This window comes from Emydura macquarii, unplaced genomic scaffold (assembly GCF_026122565.2).
Source record: "Emydura macquarii macquarii isolate MOO-44397 ecotype Brisbane River unplaced genomic scaffold, CSIRO-AGI_Emac_v2 contig_3451, whole genome shotgun sequence".
NCBI lineage: Eukaryota > Metazoa > Chordata > Testudines > Chelidae > Emydura > Emydura macquarii.
The window spans coordinates 7385612-7411870 of NW_027133588.1; the positions used below are offsets into that span (position 1 = coordinate 7385612).

The 26259-nt window shown below is 41.9% G+C and overlaps 1 protein-coding gene across 6 annotated transcripts in view; it reads left to right on the plus strand.

Annotated features, from left to right (window-relative positions):
- Positions 1-1471: 1471 nt before the first annotated feature.
- APBA2 (amyloid beta precursor protein binding family A member 2) overlaps positions 1472-26259 on the plus strand; it is a 221691-nt gene continuing 196903 nt past the window's right edge. For 4 of the 6 annotated variants that reach the window (XM_067534558.1, XM_067534553.1, XM_067534557.1 and 1 more), the window contains exons 1-2: positions 1472-1568; positions 18136-18225. The gene's annotated coding sequence lies outside the window, so the exon portion shown is untranslated. The remainder of the gene's footprint in view (positions 1569-18135; positions 18226-26259) is intronic. The other 2 variants (XM_067534554.1, XM_067534555.1) reach the window with 2 other exon arrangements.

The following is a 26259-nucleotide window of genomic DNA, read 5'->3' on the forward strand; positions in this document are numbered from 1 at the left end:
TTAGCGCTGACCTAAAATACCTTGAATAACGTGTCTGACTCACTTCCCGATATTTTAAAGCAAAGTATCCCGTTGATTTTCACCCCTTTTCTAGCTCTTTGTCCACCACGCAGAGCAAATAGGGTCGGTGAAGTATCTGGTTGGAGGTCAAATGAAGTATTAAAGGGTATTCGGTCTGGCCCAGCTAGAGGCGCCTCTGTACCACCCCCAGAATCAAACACTCCCCAACTTCACCAGGGCAGGGGCAGGCCAGGCCGGGGCAGGGCAGGGCAATAACCCCAGCTCTGCCCCAGCTCTGATCTGGGGGCTTGAAGCCGCTCCAGTTAATACCCTAGAGAAGCTGGGGAAGGCTCTCTCAGGACAGTCCTGTTAGCCGTGGTTCTTGCTCTGCCGCCGCCAGGCAGGGCCAGGGACCAGGGGACAGTGTGAGCACGGTGAGGAGGGAGCGGGCGGGCAGCGGGAGAGGGGGGCTGCAGTGGTGGCCGCCCCTTGCTGAAGCCTCAGACCCCCAAGGCGGCCGGGGCTGGGCTGGGCTGGCCTTCCCGGAGTCCCCTCCCTGGAACGCAGGAGGCCGGGCTGACGCGCCGTGCAGGGTCCCGGGCGGCTGAGGGGCGGTATCCGCCGCTTCCCGCCCCGGGCTCATTAGTAGTCACTCTCCGTGTGCGGCGCTGGAGCCGTCACACAAAAGAGCTGCTCCTGCAGCTGCCCCCGCGCGGTCTGCGAGGCGCCGGGGCGGAGGGAGGGAGCCCCAGCCCCAGCCCCAGCCCCAGCCCCAGCCCAGGTAAGGCGGGGAGCCGGCGGAGCGCCCCTGGGGCTTTGCTCCCGGAGCGCGGTCAGCAGAGGAGGGGGCCGGGCCGGGCCGGGCCGGGCCGGCAGAATGAGGCGCTGAGGCGAGCCCCTGCGCCCCGGGCACCGAGCGGGGGAGCCGCTGGAGTCGCCTCCCCCGCCGCGAGCTGCCTCAGGCGCGGGAGGCGGGCGGGCTGCTGCCTGCGGCGGTGCTGGCGGCCCCCGAGCTCCGGGCGGGGCGGGCCGGGGCGGGGGAGATGCTGCCTGTGGGTCCCACTGCCCCCTGCCCCGAGCTCTTTGCAGTGTGTCTGTCTGTCTTGTCTGTCTGTGTGGGGAGGGGGGGAGGAGAGGCAGATACTGCGAGCAGCTCCCCTTCCCCGAGCCCGGCTCCTTGCCGTGCGTGAGGCGATGGAGGGGGAGGAGGGAGGTGCGGATGCTGCCAGTCCCGCTGCCCCTGCCCTGAGCGCCGTGTGGTGGGATGCTTATTGCTGCTGCTGACAGGATGGTGCGGGCAGTCTCAGCCTCCCCCCTCAGCCAGCCAGCCAGCCGCGCTGTAGCTCCAGCTCGTCCGGGTGGGGGGGGGAGGGAATTAAGCTTCTAGAAAGGGGGCTGGGGGCGGAGAGCTGCCTGCAGTGCAACCCTTGGGCTCCTTGCGAAGCGAGGGTTTTGCTGCCACCAAATCTCATCCCCATCCTCTCGCTGTTGCGGGGGAGGGAAGGAAACCAGCCCTGCCAGCCGTGCAAAGAGAAGCCAGGTTGGAAAGAGACTCCAGCAGGAAAAGAGTAATGTTACTAACCTGATTGTTTATTGTTTAATGCTTAGCAGGCGATGAGAGAGGGCTTTGCTTGGTGGGTCTGTTGCTATAGTCTTGTGAGATAACAGTATTGATGGTATTTATATAGCTCTGCCTGGTGCATGAATGCAGAGATGGATGTAGACGATGTTCTCTGCCTGGTACAGAAGAGCTTTTCTTTCTGTTGTGGTAACATAGTGGTGGCAGGGAAGCTTTAATGCTGCTGCCTAATTTCAGTCAGATGAGAGAGAACTGGAAATGGGAAGTGTTTCTAGCCAGAAAGTTGCTGCTGCTGGGATCACCTTTTTCTTTGACTGCAGTGTATGCTTTATTCTGTTTTTTTTAATGTTGTGCCTCTGTCCCTCTTCTACTAATTTATGTATGCAATATATTAGAGTGTAACTTTCACAATTTTTGATATTACCTCGTTATCTAATATCTTGTATGAAGTGTGTGTATTTGTGGAATGTTTATATAGTGTATCTATCTATATATATTTCATTATTACCTAGCGCTCTGTGTGTGTGTGTGTGTGTGTGTGTGTGTGTGTATCTGTACACATTGCTCATCTACAGTGCTGGAAAATTCAGAGTTAATTTGTTTTAAGAGATCTGAAAACCACAAAAGAAGACCCCATGTAAGGCACCACTTTTTAGAATTTTTATTTGTTTCTGGTTTATCATGCCTCCAGTGTAGCAACTGAATTAGAGCTTTTGATCAACTTTTTTTTTTCTCCCTTTCCCTTCATAATGACGTCTGGAGGGAAAAGCTACTCAATTAAAAATTCTCCACTTAATTTTTCTTGGGGTAAACAGTGGTGACAAATTATAACATGATTCCTCCCCCCCCCCCTTTTTTTTTTTGTGTGTGTGTGCAAGCTTTACTATGATGCGGTTGACAGATGATGGGGTTTTTGGTATTGCCAGAAAGGAAGGGGGATGCTGTGTGTATAAGGCTCAATGTTCAATAGGGAAGAATTGGCATGGTTTACCTTAACAACTGGTGGGCTGTGCTTTTGATTTACGAAGTTAGTTTGCTCAGTACCCTTCTGTTAGTGGTTACATATGAGCAAGGGCATAAAAGGAGATATAAGAAAAAGAAAACCTTACTGAATTCTCTATAATATAATCTTTATGTAGTTATACTTTATAGTTGCTTTCTACTCTGCCTAATCTACATACCTTGAGATGGTTTAAAAAACCCAGTCATCTTCGCTTTGCAAACAGGCCATAGTAATTTAAGTGATGATTTTCAATCATATTAGCCTGTCGAGAGCCACAGAATATCCCAGGATATGGTGGTGGTTTTGCAGGAGGGGTATTTTAGGTGTTAGTTGAGTCTTTTGCTCAAAAAACCTTATTAGTTCTGCAAGACAATGGAACTATAGATACTTTGAAGCTGTTATCTTCTTTTATCTTAATTTAACTTGGATATCTGTAGCGTGCAGTATATTATGGCATATAGTGATAAAATGGTAAAGGTCTTTTTGCAAATAGTTTGGTATTCTTGAGGTTTCCCATGCAAGACTGTAAGCTGGCCAGCAATTATGGCTATGATAGAAGCAATACTTGTCTATATCTTGGCTTTTTTTTTTTTCTGATTTTAGCCGACTGTATTGAGAAGCTATGTTCTGGAAATGAGTCGTCTTATTTGCTGCCTTTAAAATGGAAAACTCTTTGAAACTGACATTTCTCAATATGTCTGAGTTGCACAGACCTTTCTTAAGAAAGTGCAGAGAATTGTATATGTTTTCTTCTATTCCTTCAACTGTGTTTAACTTCATCTTATGATTATAGATAGGTGGGGAAAACAGCTGTCTTGACACTTTTTGTGTTAGTACATCTGCTGATGTCTATGGATGTCTTAATGTCTTTGCAGATTGCAAACCTGCTTTTCATAGGCTCTGGCTCCTTGAGACTTCTTAAATCTGCATTTTCTAGTATATTAACTCCTCTTCTTTCTGCTTTTAAACTAATGTTGTTGACTAGAGGCAACCAGTGCTTAATTTGTAATGAAAGAGGTGCTGGGGCTCAAGCAATTTTTTTGCCTTCATAACTGATGCAGCAAGCCCAAAGATGCCAGGGCTTGCCAGGACTAAGCCCTGGCACCTCTAGGCTTGGCAGTTCATAGCCCTGGCACAAATTAAGCACTGGAGGGAGTGTCATTCATGTCAAAAAGAGGCAAACAAAATTAATCAAAACCTTTCCCCCTTCCTCACTTGCTGCCCTTGACCTTTTAAAGTCATTTAAAATGTTTAGAAAACACCATTGCCACCTGAGTCTTCTGGTCATATGTCCATTGACATTCGAGTTCGGTCCCCCCAGAAGCGGAATTTCATAGCAGTCACTCAGCAGATGCTACTTCCTACGTGTAGGATGGGTGCTGTAGATGAGAGGATTTAAATGAGATCTGTGATGGGAAGTCTTAAAAACTGAGCTCTGCTTGAGGCAACAAACTTGTTTTGAGCTGGAAAACAGCATAACAATATACTAGGATTTGCCTTGCTTTGCCACTGACCCTGTTAGAGGTGGAGCACAGATGTCACAGATTCTTTCACCCACTATGTTGGATGAGGGCATGTGCCAAAAAGGCCTTTAACTTTTCAGAGCTGGGAATATAGCTTTGCTTAAACCTCTCCAAATAGCTTATCCTAGAATGTTTTTTACTGCTGCCAATTTCCATCCCCCTCCTCCCTAATCAGCAAAGGCAACTTGGTCAACTACCTGAAAGGGGGTTCTAGGGAGGATGGGGCTAGGCTGTTCTCGGTGGTGGCAGATGACAGAACAAGGAGCAACGGTCTCAAGTTGCAGGGGGGGAGGTCTAGGTTGGACATTAGGAAAAAGTTTTTTACTAGGAGGGTGGTGAAGCATTGGAATGGGTTACCTAGGGAGGTGGTGGAATCTCCATCCTTACAGGTTTTTAAGCTGAGGCTTGACAAAGCCCTGGTTGGGATGATATAGCTGAGGTTAGTCCTGCTTTGAGCAGGGGGTTGGACTAGATGACCTCCTGAGGTCCCTTCCAACTCTAATATTCTATGATTCTATGATTCTAACCTAGTGAAAAGAGAGAGTGTTTCTGCATGATGTGTACTAACTTGTGTGGAGAAACACACAACGTTAAGTTTTGTTTCTCCCTCTAAAGAAACCTAGTGAGATGGTCTCAAAGTTCATGCCCAAGATGTGGTTGGTCAAAAGAGTTACAGTTCTAACAGGCTTCAGGCACTTAACAAATGCTAACAGCACTTTTATGCTACTGTGCAGGAGAAATCAACATCGCTAAGTTTCTTTATTTTTGTAACTCTTATTTTTCCCTGTAACCTTTTCATCTTTTCCCTTTCTTGTATATAAGAACTTGCTTAAAATACATTAAAAATCATGCAGGGATCGAGAGAGACAAATGACATGGTAGGTAGATTGCTTGACTTTTGGAGGCATTTATATAGCCTCCTTCCTCCTCCTTCCATATTTAGCTGAAGAAAAATGAAAGAAATATATCTATTTTAAAAATTATATACATGAATTAGGGGAGACACTCTGGTCCTCGTCGTGATATCTGATTGATGTTGGTGAACTCTGATCCATCTTCACCAGATTGTAGGATTGAGACCTTAATTTGAAATGTGTAGCTTTTGAATTAATAATATTCTTGTAATACTTCAAAAATATTTTGCACTTGTGGTGCCTCTCATCCAAGTATTGTGGTTTTATGAGCACTTGTGAGCAAATTAAGCCTTACACTGATGTGAGGAATGGTAATGTTTCTTACAGATGGGGAAACCAAGGGACAGAGGTAAAGTGGCTTGCCTGAGTCCACACACTTAGTTGGAGAATTTGAAGTAGAATCCACAATTCCTGACTCCCAGACCTACGTTCTCTATTTTAGTCAATACTCCTACTCATGTGATGTGATTCTGTTGTATTCATAGAACAATCTGCTGACCAAAATAACAACTTTCAATACTGATAGATGTTAGTAAAAATATCTTATTGTAGATACAGGTGGTCTTATATTTCAGATAGAACCCAAACAGGATTTGAACTCTTATTTTTAAATAAAAATAATCATATTACTTTGTTCTCTGTGACAATGTCAACAATTATCTTTATTATCCAAAAATATTTGACCAAAAATACTTTTCTTTTGGTTGAAGAACCAAATTCTTAAAAAGTCTTACAAATTCTTCATGCCTGGGGGAGTGTGTACCCTCTAGTACTCAGCTTCTTCTGAAAGTGCCTGAGGACTTTCCCCTAAGGACAAATGTGAAGATGGAGAGTGGAGTTTGGAAATGAGGGTTCAGATAGCCTTGTCTGTGTGTCTCAATATATCCAGATAACTTCTTCTGAATGTTTATCGAGTTAAGTTTCTGGATGGTTATCAAAACTTTTGAAAACATCCGCCAGAATGCATCCTACCTATAATTTTATTTGGGGAATTGTCCCTGGGATACTCATCTTCCAAGCAGTTGGCAACTATTTGAGGGGAATTTGTGTCTAGAAAGTTATTGCTAAAAAGGCTGTGCATTCAAACTTAGATAGTACAGTGATTGTGAGCCATGCAGGTACCTAGGTAAGCTTATATCACCTGTACTTTAATAGCTTGTCTCAACTCTAATAAAAGTCAATGCTTGGAATGTGTTTCCATTATATTTATTTAACTTTATGGGCTCTCTCTGGTGTCTGATATTGTATTGTGGGAGATGCTCAAAGGCACAGAACAGTTCAGTATGCGTCTGCCATTGACTTTCAATGAGAGTTAAGTGCCTAATTGCCCTTCATGCCTTTTAAAACATCTCTCCCTCATCTTTACAGTTTCCCATAAACTATTTTAGATGTTGTGTATTAAAGTTTTGATTGAGATTTTTCTATCTGAGTAATTACATCTAATAAAATGCTACTTTGTCCTCTTATAATGCCTTTTTGTCCAAGGATCTCCTCGCAGTCACTACAGAGTAGGGGCTTGATTCTGCAAGCCTTTCTCTCATTGAACTCCATACAAAGGAAGACTGGTCTTGCCAGATCCAGTCCTATGAAGATTTGAAAGTAACTTCAAGTGAGAGTCCTGCTTCATTATAGAGGTTGGATTGGCCCCACTAGCTGATCAAGGCTGTGCTCAACACCATGCACAACAATATGGAGTATCATGTATAAATGTGGCCTGAACATCATTTGACAACCTGTATAATGCCTTTTTGCCCAAGGATCTTGCAGTCAGGCCAAATTCAGGCCAACCAGTTCTGATATGACTCTTCAGCCTTGAGCTCAACTCCTAAAGCTGTTTTTCACCCCTGCATGATGCCAACAGCTGTCCCAGATTCTAAGTCTACTGTGTTGGCAAAGAGAACAAGGTTTTCTGTCCTGCATAAATGTGTTTATACATCAACTGTCACTCAGCTACAGATCTGTCAGTGCATGCACGGTAATAAACGTAGTCTTCTGTAGAGAGATAAGATGGGTGAGGTAATAGCTTATATTGGACCAACTTCTGTTGGTGAGAGAGACAAGCTTTCGATCCACACAGACCTGAAGAAGAGCTCAGTGTGGCTCTAAAGCTTGTCTCTCTCACCAACAGAAGTTGGTCCAATACAAGATATTACTTCACCTACCTTGCCTCTCTAATATCCTGAGACCAACACAGCTTCAACTACACTGCACTAGCCTTCTTTATGCATTTCTGAGATACTGCAATAGCCCCTCTAAAGTCTCTTTCATCCTAACTTATGTCAAGATTAAAGCTATTTTTGACCTGCATGCTCAAGTACGTGTGGTTAAACAAAAACAAAAAACCCCCTCTAAATTCAGAAGCAAATGCTTAGCAACTGTAAGCAGTATGTGTTGAGGTGGCAAACTTAGGATTTCCTTGTTGCATTTTACGAAACAATTGTCATAAGAACATCGTGTGGACAAATGACAACTTAGGAAAAATCTGCAGATCCGTTACAATGGGTCTTATTCCTTGCAGCTCTTTAACAGGTCTGAATTCTGCCTCCAGTCAAGGCATACATCCTTGAAATCCAGCTAGTATAAACTGATTCCAGTTGCTGCAAGACGGCTTTTTCTGCTCAGAGCAACAAGAGAACAAAACAACCAGAATGGATCCTTTTTATTTGGTTTATTATATTCTAAGCATTACTGAGTTGTTACTTAGCCTTGGGTATCTGCAGCAAGATTGTAGACACCCCCTTCTTGGGACAGCAGGTTCCAGCACATGTTTGGGCAGGAACATCTCATGGACAACCAGAGGAATAGAAAATGTGACTGAAATGCCTGGGGTAATTGGACTCTGCTAAATATCATGGGCCGGCTGTTGCCACATCTGCTGGGCTAAAGGGACCCTGCTCATGCCGCAGGTTGGCCATTGCCAAGCCACTTTCTCTATCTCCTCATGCAGCTATCCCTGGAAGGATGAGAAGAAAATGTCCCAGTTGTGGAGGAAGAAGCAGGTGGTAAGTGGTAAGCCAAGGGGCCCCTAATTTCTGACTATTTCCTCATATCCTTTAACAAGGTGTGAGTCAAGCTTTTATGTAACCCTGCTTGGCTCACTGTGGGATACAGTGAGTCTAAATAGCTGCCACATGTGAAGGCTTCCCTCACCCCTCCCTCAAGCAGGGGCTTAGGGCTCACCTGTAAAGTTTAAGGAGCCCATGTAGGGATCATCTGAAGAATGAACATTTCTAGTGTTACACTTATTTCTATAGCACAGACCTGGGGTTAGAACTCACAAAGGAAGGACCTCAGAATCGGTGTTTTGAGGCGGAGTAATATGAAACTATTCTCAGGAGTATTATGTGGATTCTGTATTCCTCCATATAGACTCTCTGTAAAAGGAAGCGTGGGGGAGAAGGGGAGTTAATCCACCTGCAAGTAAATCTGTTCTGATTGATACTCCCATCAGTTGATGCCAACCTAGTGTCTGGTTAAAGAAAAAGCAAGTCTTTTTAAAATAAAGAATAATATAATAAAAACAAGGTCAACTCAGCAGTGCTTCTGAATCTGCTGCCTCCATGTCTTGTGCTAGAGCCATACCTGCATGGTCAGACTTCTGTTGTAAAATTGTGTCCCCACCTCCCCTGTTCCCTACCTGAGATTTACAATATGAGCAATGAACCTCTCTCACAACCACAATACCGCTTCTGCCTGAGGCCATGGAAAGCCAAACCCCAGGCAATTGGTAACTGTTAAGCATCCCTGTTAAGCAGGTGTTGTGGTGAGTATACGTAGATCTGTTGTGGGAATGCCATTAAAAAATAAAATCTGAGGCCTTACAGCCCAAAAAGAAATTTAGAGCTTATAGGTCTTGACAATTCTTTCATCCAGCCTAAAATTAGTGGAGAGAGCAAGCAAGCATGACTACAGGCTGACTGTGTGTGAGGTGGTCGCCCAAACAGAGGACAAGTGGCAGGAAATTTCAGTGTTGGGACTTTGAAAGTATTCAGTACTACATCAGAAGAGTGAATCTTGGGGAAAGATGTCTAACCTAGCTAACACTTTTGAACTAAATGCAATTCCAAAACCAATTTTATTGATATCCCGCCTCTTCCTTCAGAACAGATTTGAAATACCAGAATACAAAGACTGTAGAATATCCTGTGCTTCACACTGAGTAATCAATTTCCAGGGAACAAGACGGCTTAGCACTCTACTCCATCCTCTTTCCTAGTGCCCAAGCATTCCAAAGACAGAATTCCCTCAACCAGGAGCTCTTGAACAGACTCTTCCAGAAGTCATAGTTCAGGATGGAGACCCTAAATTTCACGATGCGGCAATTTACAAAGGCCTTTTTTTATCAGTAGATATGAAGAACATCTATCTACACATTATTATATGAACCTTCCAGAGGATAGATCTCAGCTTCACATGCAGCATACGATGTTACTAGTATGCTCCTTTGCCTACTGGCTTACTTGCCTTTCTGCGATGCTTTCCAAAATGCTAGTTAACACTGTATTATACTTGGGAAGAAAATGGTTAATGTATACCGATTCTAAGATGATAGAGGAAACTGAGGCAGGGATTCACTTGCAGTGCTACACTGGGTTGACCTCCATTCCATTATAGGTATCAATTAAAGTAGTCTTTTCAGATGTTTTTATAACCCTTGTGGTTTTTTGCCTTGAGACTGCATTCTACAAAGAGGGGATCTTCTGAGGCATGGATGGATCTAGTCAATACAAGAGCAAAGCAAATTCCCCCCCCCCCCAGATTTCTTACAGTAAAGTCTTAAAATGGGCCTCAGAATCTAAAATCCAGTTGTGGCTATTTCCAGCTTACTAGAGACAGCAGGCAGGCACAGGACTGTCTTCCCATCTGGACACACAAAGTTTTCTTAGAGCTGGCATGCTTCTCAAATCCACACCAAGGAGGAGAGCTCCCTCCCAGAACTAAATCTTGTGTTAAATGACCTGACTCACCATCTTTTTAATTCCCTTGTCAAAAGTTCCTATTTCTAGAGTTTCTCTCTTTAAAGGTTGCCATCCTGATTGCAGTCACTTGGACAAGGAGTATTGTTGGAAATTAAGTTCTTAGCAGGGAACAGTAGTACTTACTGTATCTCTCATGAGGGCAATTTTTTGTTGTTGTTAAAAGATAATGCAGCATTTATTCCCAAGATAAATCTGGTTAAAAGAAATTATTTCTTTTCCAACCCTTTTGCCCACATGCAAAACACCCTTTTTCTAAAAAAGCGCTAAATAGGAGCTAAATATTAACAGACGTGACTCTGGAACAGGCACAGCCTGAGGTATGCTCAGCTTCTCCCAAAACATTGCTGATATCATGTAGGCCCATCTGCCTTTAAGAACTCAGCTGTATTTTTCTGCTCATAGCTCTTCCTTCTTCCTCCTTCTCTTTGATTAGTAGCCCACTTTTTTCCTTCTTTTGCTCCTGTGCCCTCTCTGCTCATGAACCTACTGACAGGCAGTTTGAAACTGCGATGTATGATGTCACTCAGCCCTGCTCCAGCTTTTCCTGTTGTCTTCATCTTGTGGGTAAGAAAAGCTGCTGCTTCTTTAACCATGTGTTGGCTTCTGGGCAGCGGGACTGTTCCCAGTCTGCCACACTGAATGCACCTGCTCTTTTTACCTTACCAATCACAAGTGGTCAGCACCTTGGTTTTATGTCTTATCCAAAAGACTGCACTGTCATCATTGTTTTACCCTGTCCTGGGGCACTGGTTCAGTGGTGCCACCTATTGAATCACCAGTCATACTCAATGCAGGTCCTACTGCTACTTAGAGGCCTCCCTTCCATGCCAGAGCTAACAAAATCCTATTTATCTTGTGATATTTGATTGGGTAGCTCCACAAGCTGGGGCTGCACAGTAGCTGACCATAAAACAAACCAAACTTAATTGTGTATCTCGCATTATCCTGTGAAAAAACGTTAAGCTACCATTTATCGTTACTTCATTAGTGTTCGTTGCTTTCAAGTACTTCCTTGACAAGTGTTTTTATCTCTTGAATGTGGTTTCATTCTGGTTTTGAACATAGTTATGTCTTGTTAGATATGTTCAAGTGTATCAAAGGAATGCAAAATGTTATAAACCAAATTATGTTACCAAGTACATAATTAAGTTCGGAAACATAAGAATGGCCATACTGGGTCAGACCAATGGTCCATCTAGTCCAGTATTCTGTTTTCCAACAGTGGCCAATGCCAGGGGGTTCAGAGAGAATGAACAGAATAGGTAATTATCAAAAGAATACAGTACTTCACTTACAAAGTGCTGATGTTGATAGCTACAAAACCAGCCGTATATAGAAAGGTTCTTTGGATGATTATTCCATATATGTGGTGTTTGTTTTTTAAACAAATGTTTTGGGGCTATGTGGATGGAGAAAGCTTAGAGATCCAGTAGCAACAGGCAGTTCTTCACCGTGTAATAGTCTCTATTGTGTGGCTACCTATTGGGACATTATAGCTAGATGTAGCCTTTCTGCTATTGTGCTCCATGCTGGCATCTTCCCTTATGCTCCATAATGTAGGCTTCTTGAATGTGTTGGGCCTGGGATTTTCATATCGCCTTTCCAATGGATAGTTTTTCCTTTGTCTTCTGTTTTCTGAAGCCACATCTCATTGTTAGTCAGATGGACTGGTGAGACGTGTCATCTGAATCAGATGATGTACACATTTAAAGTGTGGGCTACTCTAGCACTTTCCTTTAAGTATTTCCCATGTACAGAAAAGCAAATCTATGCTTGACAACCATAGTCAAACATGGTTATAACTACTAGAACAGTAAAGTGTAAAGAATTCTGTGTACACTGGAACAAACAACCATATTAGCCAAAACTCTGCTTGCTATACCATCTAACAAGGATCAAGCACAGTTTCTAGCTGCTATCTTGAGTGGGATGCAAACCTTCTTCCATCTGTTTCAAATGCTGTTACAAGTACTAATGTGGGCAAAGTCTAAAGGACAGTTCAGCAAAGGGTACAAAAATTTCCATTATAAACTGATCCAGGATGGGGAAGAGCTAAAAACTGTATTTAGTTCCAGACTTTTACTATGCAGGATGGTGTGTGTTTTGTTGCTATCCCACCAGAATTGCTTGCCTAGATATTTAAATTTATCCTTAAGATATTTGCAAGCTTTCTAAAATGTAATTGTTATAGGAATACATGGACGTATATAATAACCTGACAAACTATAAATCTTGCCATTAATCTGTTCATGTGGTGTTGACCTCTGTGATTCAGCAGATTCATTTGTTTCTTCTTTTAATGATGGAATGAATAAACCAAGGGAAATATGGAAACCTAACTTCTCTTTGCCAGTGCAGTAAAAATGTGTAGCAAAAGGACCATAAGAGAGGAATACAAATTACAGCTTCTATCATGAGTAGAAAATGCATAGCTTTTTTACTTTGTACATGTCCCTCTCACGATCCTTCAGAGTCAGTGAATATATTTTGATACAGTATTACAAAGGAGAATCAGAGCACAACGTTTTTCTTCTTGTAAAACCTGGGTTGTGGAGGGGGGAGAAGCTGTGGTGGTTCTGCCTTTTAAATAGAAAATATATTCTCTAGGTTCAGAACGCTGTTAATTGAAGATAACTGGATTACAGATAAGACCGGTTTAAAAAGAATTGTATCTCTGTGATACACTGTGGCAGTTAGTCTATCAGTATAGCTTTAATTATGCAGAACTACTTGACATATTATGGCCCAAGGAGATCAGAGCTTTGGCATATTGGATGATAAATAGAAAGGGAAGGAATTCTGTTGATGATTGAAGATTTTACAGCCCATGCTGCAGCAATGGTCCAAGCCATTGGTGGCATGTGATGCCTGCCTTTGGGGAGGCTGGACCAGGGAGGCACGGGCCCTCCTCCTGAGATGCCTATCCCTCCCCCGAGGCCCCACCCACACTCCACTTCCACCCTCTACATGCAGCCATGGAACGAGTTGGCCTGGTCCATCCCTAGTGGCGGCTTCTAATCTCCACACAACAGTCAGGATACCCAGCCTGGGACGGGCCCGGTGCTGTAGCTAGTCACCCTCCAGCGCCACAGGTACATGGGTGGGGCATGGGTTGTGCCCACAGAAAGCAAAGGACGCCTGCCCTCCCATGTCCAAGAAGAACATGAAAACAATCTATTGGGTCAGACCAATGGTCTATCTAATTCAGTATCCTGTCTTCTGACAGTGGTCAATGCCATGTGTTTCTGAGGGAATGGACAGGACCGGGCAATTATCTAGCGATCCATCCCCTGTCATCCACTCCCAGCTTCTGGCAGTCAGAGGCTAAAGACACCCAGAGCATGGGGTTGCATCTTTGACCATCTTGGCTAATAGCCAAGCTATCCTTCATGAATTTACTTAAGTCTTTGTTGAATCCAGTTATAGTTTTGACCTGACAAAAGGTGCATTTGGTCTCCTGTCTGACACAAATGTCATGAGGACTGTCAGGAATCTTTCAGCTCCTTGCTACTATTGGTTACTTGGTTCCTTCACAGAAGACTTGCCCTGAACATACAGGAAAATATTTGTCAGTTATCAGCAATATACATCTTAAATCAATTGTTTTATAAGAAAAGTATTCTTTGTGTTTGAGGAGGTAGGAGAAAATCTTACTGTATTCTCCTCTGAGATAGCAATCACCATGTATAGGTGTTGTGGTGCTCTCTTTCCATGTTTTGTGAAGAGGCACAACTTAGGGGTGTGTTGTTTTATTTTGTGGGTTGTTTTTAAGCAATTTTGTCATCGTAAATAGGTTTAGAATAGAAAATGATCTCTAAAGCATGTGTTTCGGTTGATATTTATCCCCCGTTCATTATGCTGCACATCATAACTGGAGCCATCAACTAACAGCTGATCTAATTAGAAATAATGATTTGAACAAAAAAAAGCTATTAAGATTATTTTACTCTGGGGAAGAATATCTTAGCATCAGTTTTATTTCAGCATGAAACGCATGTGTTGGTGCATTAATTCTTTTGTACTGATGTGCTAGATAATAATATTACCTAGCTCTTATAACGCTTTTCATCAGTAGACCTCAAAGCGCTTTACAAAGGAGGTAATCATCATTATCCTCAAATTTACAGATGAGGAAACTAAGGCATAGAGGTGTGGAATGGCTTTTTCCAAGATCATCCATCAGGCCAGTGGCAGAGCTGGGGTTAGAATCCAGATTGCCTACATCCCAGTACAGTGCTCTGTCCACTAGGATAAATTTAAGTGGGGCTTTGTTTTGGCTTTTCTAGCTGGCATCCCTTCTAATGGGCGGGAAATAGAATGATAGCTGGTTATCTTTCCGTCATACAAATTCCTTTTATCAGTCCTGTACAAAAGTACATTTTACTGGATGAATAGTTTACTGGGCTTTTGGACAAAACTTAATGCATCTGCTTGCTAGAGGTTGATATTAAAGGAAAACTGAGCTGTCTTTATGTATTATGTTAAAACTTTGTGGAGGAAAAGCTTTCTCTGAATGTATTTTTAAAAATTTGATCTATTACAGCACTTGAGCTAGGTTTTATTTCTGAGCCTGTATTAATATCTAAAAAACCCAGTGGTGCAGACCGCTCTCACTTTATGATAAGTCTTGTGATACTTGGTTTTTTACTTATTGTCCCTTCTACTGGAATCGCATGAATATGTGAAATCTCAGCTTTCATTAAATAATTTAAATTTATATCAGGGCACACTCCTAATAGAGATATGCTGAATTGGTGTGACTTGCACGAGGAGTAAGTCACTGATGTTGCACCAGTTCAATTCCCCAATTTTGCACTAATTCAGTGCACCTACATTAGAAGTCTGAACTAGTGTAGCTACACCAGTTCAAATTTCTCTGACATACGTTGGTCCTTAAAATTTCCCATCACCACCAGTAATATAGTGCAGCTGCACCTGTGTTAGCAACATTAGGCGCCCTTGTTAAGATGAGGATCCAGTGGCCACAGTTGTTTAGCACCATGTCAATTAAACCTGCTAAGAAAGAGCCTAACTGACTTGGTGTTGAAAAATAGCTGTGACCCCAGGAGTTTTGTCTGTGCACCTACTTCCCTAGTGTGAACAATGCCATTTAATAATACACCATTCACTTTGGACTAGAATCGGGCAATCTTGTAATTCCATTGAAGAAATTGGGACAATTCCTGGAACCAAGATACTATGCAACATGGGTGGTTGTGGCAGAATCTGATCTTCTACTGAAAACAGACAAATTCTGTCCTGAAAATCAACTGAAGAAAAGCCAAAGTACTAAAGAATACGAGTCATCCAAAACCATTGCTATTTATACCCCTATTCAGCAACTCTTTTAATTGTATGCTTAATGACTCTGAAAGATTCCAAGTACTGATGAGAGAATTCATAAATGGGGAGAACAAATAATACCAAAATTGGGACATTGCAGTTCTTGTTTAATATCTCTAGTCATATGTATCAGTGGTCTATGGCGTACGTCATTCTGAAAGAAAAACATTGAATTCCTGAAAGTCCTATCCAAACGCCTACATTTGCCAAGGATGATAGCAGATGGGTAGTTCATTAAAATAACTAAGGAAGAGAGAATTATATTGTCATAAGCGATACAAAATCGGCCAAATGCTTGTTTTTGACTGAGCATGCATGCTGCACTCAGAATGTAGTTGTGGGGGGGAAACGTTCCCGTAACCAGCTCTCTAATCCTTTGCTACCCTGTGCTGTAGCAAGTCAGGGAGGGGGCAAGCAAAGAGCTTGGAACTAATTGCAAGTTTCAGTGGTTATTTAAAGGTCCCTTGGAGTTCTTTCTTTTTATCTTTATTTCTTTATCTTTCTTTTAGTAGTTTCACTGAAATATAAATAATGGGAAAAGAGCACACGTGACATCTAAATTCAGGACCCTTCAGGCCAGTGACTGCACTTATGTATTTTTCACAGAAGCTGAATTGACAGCATCCTTCCAGATGAAGCGTCCCCACCAGTACCACACAATGAGATGAGTTTTCAGTATGAAGACCTGTTTATGCTGTAAATGATTGTCATATATTATATTAGGTTGGACAGTCTGCCATTGTCATAGCAGATGTGGCATTACATTTTTCCATAATTTTTTTCTGAAAGACACATCAACTATTTCTCTTCATTTTGCTTTATGATCTGCAGATTGCATGGTACAGTGCTTTTCCATCTGTGGTCCTTAGATCCTGGGGGGTCTGCAGACTATGTCTAAGATTTCCAAAGGGATCTGCACCTTCATTTGAAATTTTTTAGAGGTCTGCAAAAGAAAAACAGGTTGAAAACCACTTGCAGCAGAGTGTAAACTTAAATATTGGACCAGAATTTTGGCCCTGCTATATTTGTTTTGTGTCATTCTGGAAAGCATAGAAGCTGTAAAGCTGGCATAACTATCTGGTAGTTCTCACCCTTAAGAATCTCAACATATCGACCATTTCCTAGTGGATAAGATATTGTATTTCAGAAGCATACAAGTTAAAACATAATTCCATTTTCCAAAAGTCAGAGCTCACTACCTCAGTTATGGCAGCTTCATGGGTAGAATGATCACATGCTCATAAGAGGAAATCTATAAATTACTTGGTCATTTGTTCATACCTCCTCCAAATTCTGCAAGCTGGGCATCCAGACATCGTCTGAGGTTGCATTCAGTAGATGCTTGCTCTTTGCTGTAGCATCCCAGTTACTATTAGGAAAGGGTTTCCTGCTTTCACATCTGAACATAACTATTTTATAGGTGTACTTAATCATGCTTCTTATGTACGCTCTCTTGGTTTTGAGTGAACATATCAGTCTGTTAAGTATATTTAAAAATTTTTTGCTACCTTTCATACAAGTATGGCTGAAGAATTGGCAGACTGGGAGCGGAAAATTCTCTTTCTACAGGTCATATCTAATATACTGCAGAAAACCTGAGTTCAAACAATCTACAACATCCTAAACTTCATCTAGTGTTAATTTAGAGTAAGAGAGATACCTAGGGTACTGCGTCATGACCAGCAGCAGCTGATTGCTTTTTTTGAATTGCATTGATTAGTATGGTGAAATTTACATTCCAGATTTATAGCTAAACCAAATTAATTTTACCAGGGTCCTCAGCCATTGTCCTGGAAATGGAAAGTTACCAGATGGAAGCCTATTGGCCACCTTTTGTTTGTTTAGTTAAATTATTTTGTACTGAACATGAGGGATGGATAAATTTGTAAATTAACTGTTGGGTTTCCTTGATACAGGTTTAAGGGGATTATTTATGCAGTAGGATTTAATATCTGCCAACATGCTGCTCATTTGCTTGATATCACTAGAGACTGGTTCTTTTATTTGCAATTTATAAATCCACATCATCAGACACTCAGCTTTTCACTGAGAGCTGAATGTTTGAAACATCCTGCAATTACCATATTCTTAATGCCATGCATTTTATCTCAAATGGGCTGTGACAGTATTCATCCAATCAGCATTATATACATTTTATATATTATAGGCCCCATTTTTAATTCTCTATTTAAATAGAATAGCTAAAGCTACCCCAGTGGTTTGGCAAGGGGGGACCTGGTGCTCTCCCTGAGCTTGGATGTGGTTATTGAAGAGTGCTGTCTTTTTTTTCCTTTGTTGACCAGTTAGTGGATTTGGATTTTCAGTGTCTTTGGCGTTGAGGTACTGTAGTAGTGGCTGTAGAATGAAGGAGGAATGAAATACAAATGCTTGGCCTTCATAGAATCATAGCAATTAGAGATGAAAAAAGTACTGTTCCATTTTCTAGTTTGTCGTCTTGTATAATGAGACCTCAAACCCTAACACATTGTCAGCAAGGATAGGACTTGGGACCTTCATCAAAGATCTCAACTACTTGAAATATGCAGATAAGAGAAGACTTCTATTCTGTGCAAACAAACTACTAGAGGGGATGCAGTGTACTTAGCCAGTATGTTTGGATCGTCTTTACAGGTGTAATACCTTACAGTGTACTCTGGTATATTAGTGGTTAATTCTTTGTAGTCTAGTTTTAACTGCCAAATGAGACTTCTGTCACTTCTCTTAGGAGAATATTCCTCAGTGTTATAGATGGAAGAGTTGGTGTTTAGACCTCTAATTTTTTTTTCTTTGCCAGGGTTCTTGTCTGCTCAGCTGCTCCCTATCAGCTTGTACAGGAGTTGAAGTGGCTGGTTCCAGAGAGCTGCTCTCTCAGACTTCCCATGCAGTAAGTGATAACCTTCTTGTAATGCAGGATTCTTGAACCGTTAAAATGCAAGAGTAGAAGATGAAATCAAAACTTGAGTCTTGTGTGTGAAATGCCTTGTTTGATTTAGCCAAATCTTTATGCTGTTTTTAAAGGGACACCACCAATTCCTTTCTAGTTAAAACTTTAAATAATTTTATTTACACTACACTGCTCAGATTCCTGGGTGATGAGAACCTTAGAAACGCCTAAGTCAGAGATCTTATTAATAGTGATATCTTCTTAGAAACTTGAAGATCTCACTTTCCCCTGGTGTGTTTGTCCTATTCCATTTGGCATGTACTGTCGTATGGTGTTTCAAGTGCTGCATGAGCTACTCTAGATTGCTGCTAGGCTCAGAATTCAATTAGTTTGTAGTCAAATGAGCAACTGCTTGGGTACCATGGACTGCCAAAAATGCAACCCAGGAATGTCACACAATCCTGATTTTTATAAGATCACAGTTCCCTATGGTTTTAGTCATGGCACATACTGTGCTCAGTTTTCTTCTGGCTGTGAACAGCTGATGGAGCTGCAATTTCCCGTTTCAAGCTTAATGTCATTTCCTTTGCTATTAAATCAGGACTAGAGTGTTATGACTTGCTTTGAAATTACACTTTGTTGCCTGTTGAACCTTTCTTTTGTAATGCCCCAATAATATAAATATTTTGTGGTACTGCCCCCCTGCATCCCATTGCCATGCTCTCTCTATCTTGCATGAACCTGGAAGGCTGTGAACACAGAGGAACTAGAATAGTGCTACTGCATGGGGGTTTCAGGAAGAGGAGAGCAGGTGTGCATCTTCACTCCTTGAATGCCATGGAACTGTCCTTTTCACCATCTCCACAAGTTCCCAGTATGAGAGGAGGCAGGTGAGGTCTGGAAGTGGGGCCAGTGGACAACAAAGATCCACTCACTAATCTCTATGTTCGTATTTGGGTGTAGAGTAGCCTAGGGTAAATATTGCATCTCAGTACTGTCAACCAAATGTGCTAGCTGGAAATACCTTCAGTTTTAGTATAGGATGTCTCACTGAATTCACCCCGTCTAAAATTGCTCAGTTTTGCTTCATAGTCTTAAAGCTTGGAACTAGAACTTTTTGTGAGGCATCTTGTAATACATAGAAAGGCACCCTCAGGGCATTGTATAAATTAATATTCTATCCATGGTAGTAGCTAGTAGTTAATTTATCTCTTTTTCTGAAGTGAGAAGCAAGAGGCTAGATTTACTGATTTGATTATAATCAAGCTTGCATAGTGTTCAGATGTATACTGAAGTGGAGGCATTCATACACCACTGACTACCTTTTGCTGTTTCACTTGGAAGGTATTTTGGTGTTGTTAAATTTGGTTTGCATTCATTCATTCATTTCTGGGCAAAAAAATGAACACTTGTGAACAGTAGCATTACCTTAATTTAGCAAATTAAACTTCTATGGGTAGCACAGGTATTTATGCACCTTTCAAAGTTTGGCAAAAGGAAATAAAAACTCGCAAGAGTTGGTTTTTCTGCAGTCTGTCATATCTTGTTACAATATTTCCAACTCCTACTGATTTTAAAACAAAACAAGCCAAACTTTCCTTTATTTTTCTATATAAAGAACAGGAAAGAGTATGCAGTAACCACAGCCAGTAAGCAAATCCAAACAACAGCTAGTAAGTAAATACTATAACTGAACTAAACACTCTTCTCTAGGTATGTAAAAACTATCAAATAAGTATATCTAAGAATAATTAGCACCTCTCTCTTGGGAAAAGCCTTCAGGACAAAACTGGGGGAAATGCTCAGAAATTTTAATAACTGTGTATCAGGATGGTTATCAGATGAAATAGAAATAAACACAAGTATGTGGTTTCCTAAGGCCAGGCCACCCACTAGCCAAAAACATGGGAGAGAGGTGTGTGTGTGTGTGTGTGTGTGTGTGCGCACGTGTGCAAGGAAAAAAGTTGCCACTGAGCAAATGGCCACTCTGCATCCTTCTGCTGACCATCACCAGCTGCTTCAGATATGTCTTTACAGGTACTCCTGTAATTGGACTGGAATTAAATATTTTCCAGCAAATTAGCCCAACCTTTGGTGCACAGCAGCTATCTGTGTTTCCAATCTCAAACATTCAAAAACCATGAGATTTCTAAAAATAATAAACTTTGGGTTCCCTCCATTTGTTTTATGGCTTTTGACCCTAAGTGTTAGGGTTTCCATTTTTTAAAGTTTTTCTTTGTACCATGAGAGCTAGCAACTTCCTTTTTAAATGAAAGCTGAGATTCTTGTGTAATCATGTCACCCCAGGAGCTGTGGATTTAAAAACCAACCCACCAGACAGTGGGAGACTTTGATGATATCACAAGACTTGCCAGAACAACATAAGGAAGCCTGCCGTTGGCTACACCCAGTTTCCACCCACACTGCCTGTTTCCCCTCTTTTGTGGCTGATGTTATGTTAATGGCTCAAATTCAGTTCTCAGGGATGCTGGTGTAATTCTTGAGGGAGATACTTCCTGTGGCTCTCTTGGATCACAAGTCAGAGCAGCTGTTGCTACTAGCTTTGGGATTGTGTAGCATGAGGCAAGGAACATGATTCTTCCCTGACCCACTTACTCAGGTGATGCCACTTTCAGCCCCACCCTCAAGCCATCCCTGTACTCCCTGAAGGAAACGGCTAAGAATGTGCTCTTAGTTGTCAGATGTTGTTCCCTCTAATGAACACGTGTGCACCAGTGCAGGGCCAGATGAAGCCTGACTGAAAATATGTCCTGTTTCTCAATTTGTCGCAGGATAGAGGGAGAGTCCCTTTTTAAAATAACCACTACCGTTGTTGCAAAACAGTTGTGTTAAGGACATGGCTGGATGAGGTTGGCTCTGAGCTTGGCGGGGAGGTGTGTGGTGATGTGGGGAAAACTAATTAAGACATGACTGCTGTAATAGAGACAGTCGAAAAATCTGACAACTTCTCACCACATCCTGTACTCCACAACTCCACCACCAGCTTTCTTATTCAAAACTAGTCTGAAAGGCCTAGATGCACAAAAGGAGTGAGGCGCCTAAGTCTCTGTTTTAGGTGTCTATGTCCCAGTTTCAGATCTATTGCAATGGACAAAATTCCCGCTGACCCCTGTATGCGCCTAAACTCACTCAGCATCTGAGTTTTTGCAGTGAAAGTTCCCTAGGCACCTGTGTTCCTGGCTCTGGGCATGTGAAGTGCTGCCTCCCTCCAGGTATTTGGATGCCTATCTCCTGCCCAAGCTCCAGAGAGAATAGCGGTTCACAAACCAGGGGAAGATAGGCATTTGGCCGCCTCAGTCACACATGGGGTAGATTCCCTCAGAGTATACCTGCCACAGTGGGCCCCTCAAGGAAATTCACACAAAGCAGCCCAGGATGGGGTGGGAGGAGGAGGACCTCCCTCATAACTCTTAGTTAGAGTTTTCACTTGAGAGGTAGCAGAGGCCAGTTCAAATCCCTGCTCCTCCTCGGGTGGAGGGGGACTTGACATGGGGGTCTCCCACATGCCAGGTGAACACTCTAACCACTGTGCTAATAGTGATGAAGGGTGGTCCTCCTTCTGTCCCTCCCCCAGCCTCTTGTTATAATGTCATTGGTCCTAAGTCTGAAGAGAGTTTTCAGCTGTGAATGGCTAACAGATAGAGGCAGCTCCTTCCAGCCTGGACTTAGGAACCTGCTGGCTAACCCAGTCGATCATGCTGACTTCTGTGAATCACGCTGAAAGGGTACGTCTACACAGCAAAAATCAACAGTGCAGCAGTGAGTCTGAGACTGGATCAACTGATTTGGGCTCGCAGGGTTCATGCAATGGGGCTAAAAATAGCAGTGTAGATATATGGGCTGCAGTCTGGGTTCTGAGACCCCACATAGAGGGGACGGTGATTTTCTAGGTGCTTAAAAGTTAGATGCTCTGATGCTTAGTGTCAAAACGCCTAACTACTTTTATGCATCCAGTGGAGACATGCCATTAAACACATTAGTAGCCCCCTGCCTGCATCCTTCCCAGGTGCTGCATGGGTGTATTGCGAAGGGCAGAGGCTCTCTGACAATCTTCAGCAAACACTCAGAAAGGACAAGGCTGTGCCCCAAGTATTGATTCGAAGTGCAGATTACTTGATAATGCTGCATGATTACTTGATAATGCTGCATGATTCTTCTCTCTCTCTTACCTGTGTAAATTGGGATTCATACCACTGAAGTTAACTTCACCAGTGAAAGCGTGGAGCAAGTGAAATCTGTACTGAGGCCAATTCAGATTCCACTTGCTCTACTCTTTCACTGGTGAAGCTCAATTAATTGAGTCATCTCCACACTCCTAAAGGGAACAAGCCATACACGATAAAAGCAGGTTTATGGAAAACTTCCATGTTGGTTCCCCCTTCTTGCTTTGATCCTGAGAACATGAGGCTTTCATTTTGGAAAATGGATGAGAGTTACAGGCTTTTTAAAATCTGTTCCCTTCGGTTCTTCTTTCTGGGTGGTTTGTGTAAAGAGGACCTTTCAAAGAGGATTTGGTTAAGGGAAGACTTACTTTTTTATTGAACTGCCTTTCATAGAGTCGTAGATTCTGAGGCTAGAAAGGACCATTATGATCTAGTCTGGCCTAGCGTAGCCTTGGATTGTTCAATAAAGTACTGAAAATATTATGTTCTTGTCTTGATGTGCATGTCCATATTCTCTGTAACTACAGGAGTTATTTAGGTGCCTGCACCACTTGGTGTTATCCTTTAATGTGTTTTTTCTCTTTTGACTCTGTTTATTTTACAGATCACTAGTTCATAGTTTGATGCTTCGGATTGCCTTTCAGGTTTTAAAAATGTTACTTAGAAGTTTAGTTTTGTTTATATTTTTCACATGGGACCATTAAGATTTTTGTATCTCCTTTGTCATGCCCTTTTTGCTTTTGCTAAAACACTCATTATTTTGTTCTAATGCCTGAAACTGCCTTTCTTGGGTTGGTGTGTTGCAAATATCTTCACAGTCATGGTTAGTACAGATTCTTTGTTTCTATGGACAGCCTTTCAATTTATTTATTTCCTTCTACTTTTTAATGGTTACATTATGCTTATTGTCTTTGTTTCTGGCTTGTGTTAAGCATTCCTTAGAATTGTAAAATTATTTGTCCTGGAAAGTATCTTTACCAGGTCATTTAGCCCATTGCCATGGATGACAGGATTTCAAGGACACTGAATTTAGATAAAAGACCTAAGTTTGGCTAAATTTGAATGAAAGAAAAATTAGGAAAAAAAAACCCTTGAATTTTACCTTGTCTGTCCTGAGCAAACCAGATAGCTGATAGGAGATTACAGTGTTGGAAGGATATAGGTACAGGCTATGTTGTATGCATATTGCTATATTCTCTCAGGGTGCCCTGCAGCCTGAGATAGCCTTCGCATTTGTCGTGCAATGTGTGCATATTTGCAGACCTGCACAATAATGATAAGACACCCAAGTCTATTTCAGCACTGCATAGGATTTACAAGGGGGTATAATGTAGGGAATTTTTGCCATATTTTATTTGCAGGTCTATCAGTATTGATACTCTGTGGGCAAAGCAGCAGCTGTTTTATTTTCTTTCGAAAACCTGCCAGAACGGTGTCTGGATTTATGGGAAATCTTTCTCAAGATGTGAATGAACGTTTTAGGATTAAAAATACTTGGCCCTGGTACTGCGTGTCCCGGCTCAGTGGCTAATCCTACTCCCTTGAACAGTTCTGTAGCCTTCAGATGGACTGCTCAAATGGGTAAAGTGGGACTACCCATGAGAGTAACGAAGGATTTTCAGGATAAGAGTCTTCATTAATGAAGTGAGAACATTTTATTTTTATAGGCTAATCATGCTTTAGCCTTCCTGTGCAGATCTGTAAAATGATTGGTCCCCAGACTGGGACTGAAGTTGCTTCTCCACAGGTTAGTGATGTTCTTAGGCTGTGGTTGAAAGAGAATAGAGAGAAGAGAAAAAATAAGAATAGATAGCTACTGTCATTATGGTTTCATGTCAAAATGATGAAACTGAAATATCTGTGGTTAGCTACTTAAATCTTCAGTGACTAAAGTAATTTGGATTAGAGGCAAATTGGAATATTTTTGAAGGGATTTCAAGAGACATCTCATGATAATCCTAATAAGCTATAAAACAACTGATTATGTATTCAGAGCTACTTAGAACTGATAGTAGAGCATTACATTCATTTGAATTTTTACAATTTAATTTCTCTCACATAATGTGCATAGTCTGGGTATGTTTACTTACCATTTGGTAATATAAATGTATGGGTGTTTCTTGTTTAGTTCATTTTTTTAGCTCATTTGACAGCTGTTATCTGTCATTTCTCACCCACTCCTTCACCGCCAATTATATCCAATTTCAGTTCTCCAGCATCAGCCATGCAGTAGCTGGGTGAGGAGCACTGACCAATCTTTGTCAATTTTTTTAAAATTGGTTTTTCAGTTAAACTATGTATTCGCGTGAAGGGCCATTTTTAATACATTAATGTATGTATTTTGGAGGCCATTGCGGGAGCTGTACCCTGAGTATTCAGCCTCCCGTGCAGCTAGTGTGCATGTGTGTGTGGGGGGAGGGGGGAATGGCATGATACAAATTTCCCCAAAAGAGGCAGGGAGGAGATAGGGCCAACCTTTCTCTCTACCAGCCTGATGAGCTGACCCAGTGCACCAGAGGAGAAGGCAGCTTCATCTCAAAGGCCATTGTGCACGAAGGAGCTTGAGGGAGTGAGGGAGTTTTGAGGGTCAGCACTGCTCAGCTCTTGCTGTAAACTGTAGCTAAAGGCCACAATCTGCTCCAAAGTAAGTGTAACGTGAATCCCGAAGAGTTTAAAAAAATTCCTATTATAGCTTAACAGTAAAATGGGCTGCTTTGAAGTTCACCCTATTTACAAAAAGCTGGGACTATGATGATGATGATGTATGATGTATGATGAAGTCATGACAGTCTGATAACTCACAGGACATTCCAGACATTATCAAAATAGCTTGTTCTGAGAGTGATGGGATTGGGAGGGAGCTGAGCATTCTGATTAGCATGCCCTCCTGTGGTGTAATTTTAAATAGCCAAGTGTAATAATCTGAATTTAATTTAGTCATTTGGTAAGCGTTTCACTAATTTTAAATTTATGCTAATTTGCAATTTGGAATGAGTATCAAGTCAAATAGTATAGTGGGTGTCTTAAATGTGGATAAAATATAACTTACCATTGCCAGCGTGCAAACTAATGGACAAAATAAGCACCAGAATATTTTAAGTTGCTTTTTGTTTCTCCTGTTTGATATTGTTGCTTATAACTATATTGAAAACTAGACTTTCTTATTCACTGCATGCCTTTCTTAGCCTATTGCATAAAGTATGTATTGCCATAACTCTGTTAAAATGCTCCTTTTAAAAAATATGAAAGGGATAAAGGAAAGAAACAACTATGTTGAGACCTTAATGAAATCATGCACCTTTTTCACTACTGTGGGCCAGATTCTGATTTCATATTGGTGTAAATCTATAGTAACTGTTGATTTCACTGTTACTCTTATCTGAGGCCTGGTCTACACTGGCAACTTAGGTCGATTTAAAGTCCCTTAATTCGAACTAATAACTACCGTGTTTACACTGGCACTGCTGTTAATTTGAATTAAGGTGCCTGTAAAATCGAATTAATAAGACCACCTCTGCAAGTGGCGTAGAGCCTAATTCGAATTTGTTCATTCGAATTAGTGTCAGTGTAAACGCAATAGGACTTAATTCAAATTAATTGACCTCTGGAAGGTATCCCATAATGCCTCATTTTAAAGTCCCCTCCCCTCAAGCAGCCCCGGGAAGATTTGAATCTTCATTTCCTGTGCTTGCTGCCAGCGTGGAGAGAGCTTTGTCACTGTTCTCAGCATGGCTACTGCAAAGCCCAAATGTGCTTCAGCATGGAGTCGACCAGAGGTCTTAGACCTCATCGGTCTGTGGGGCGAGGAGTCAGTTCTGGATCAGCTCAGAGCCAGCAAAAGGAATCTGGA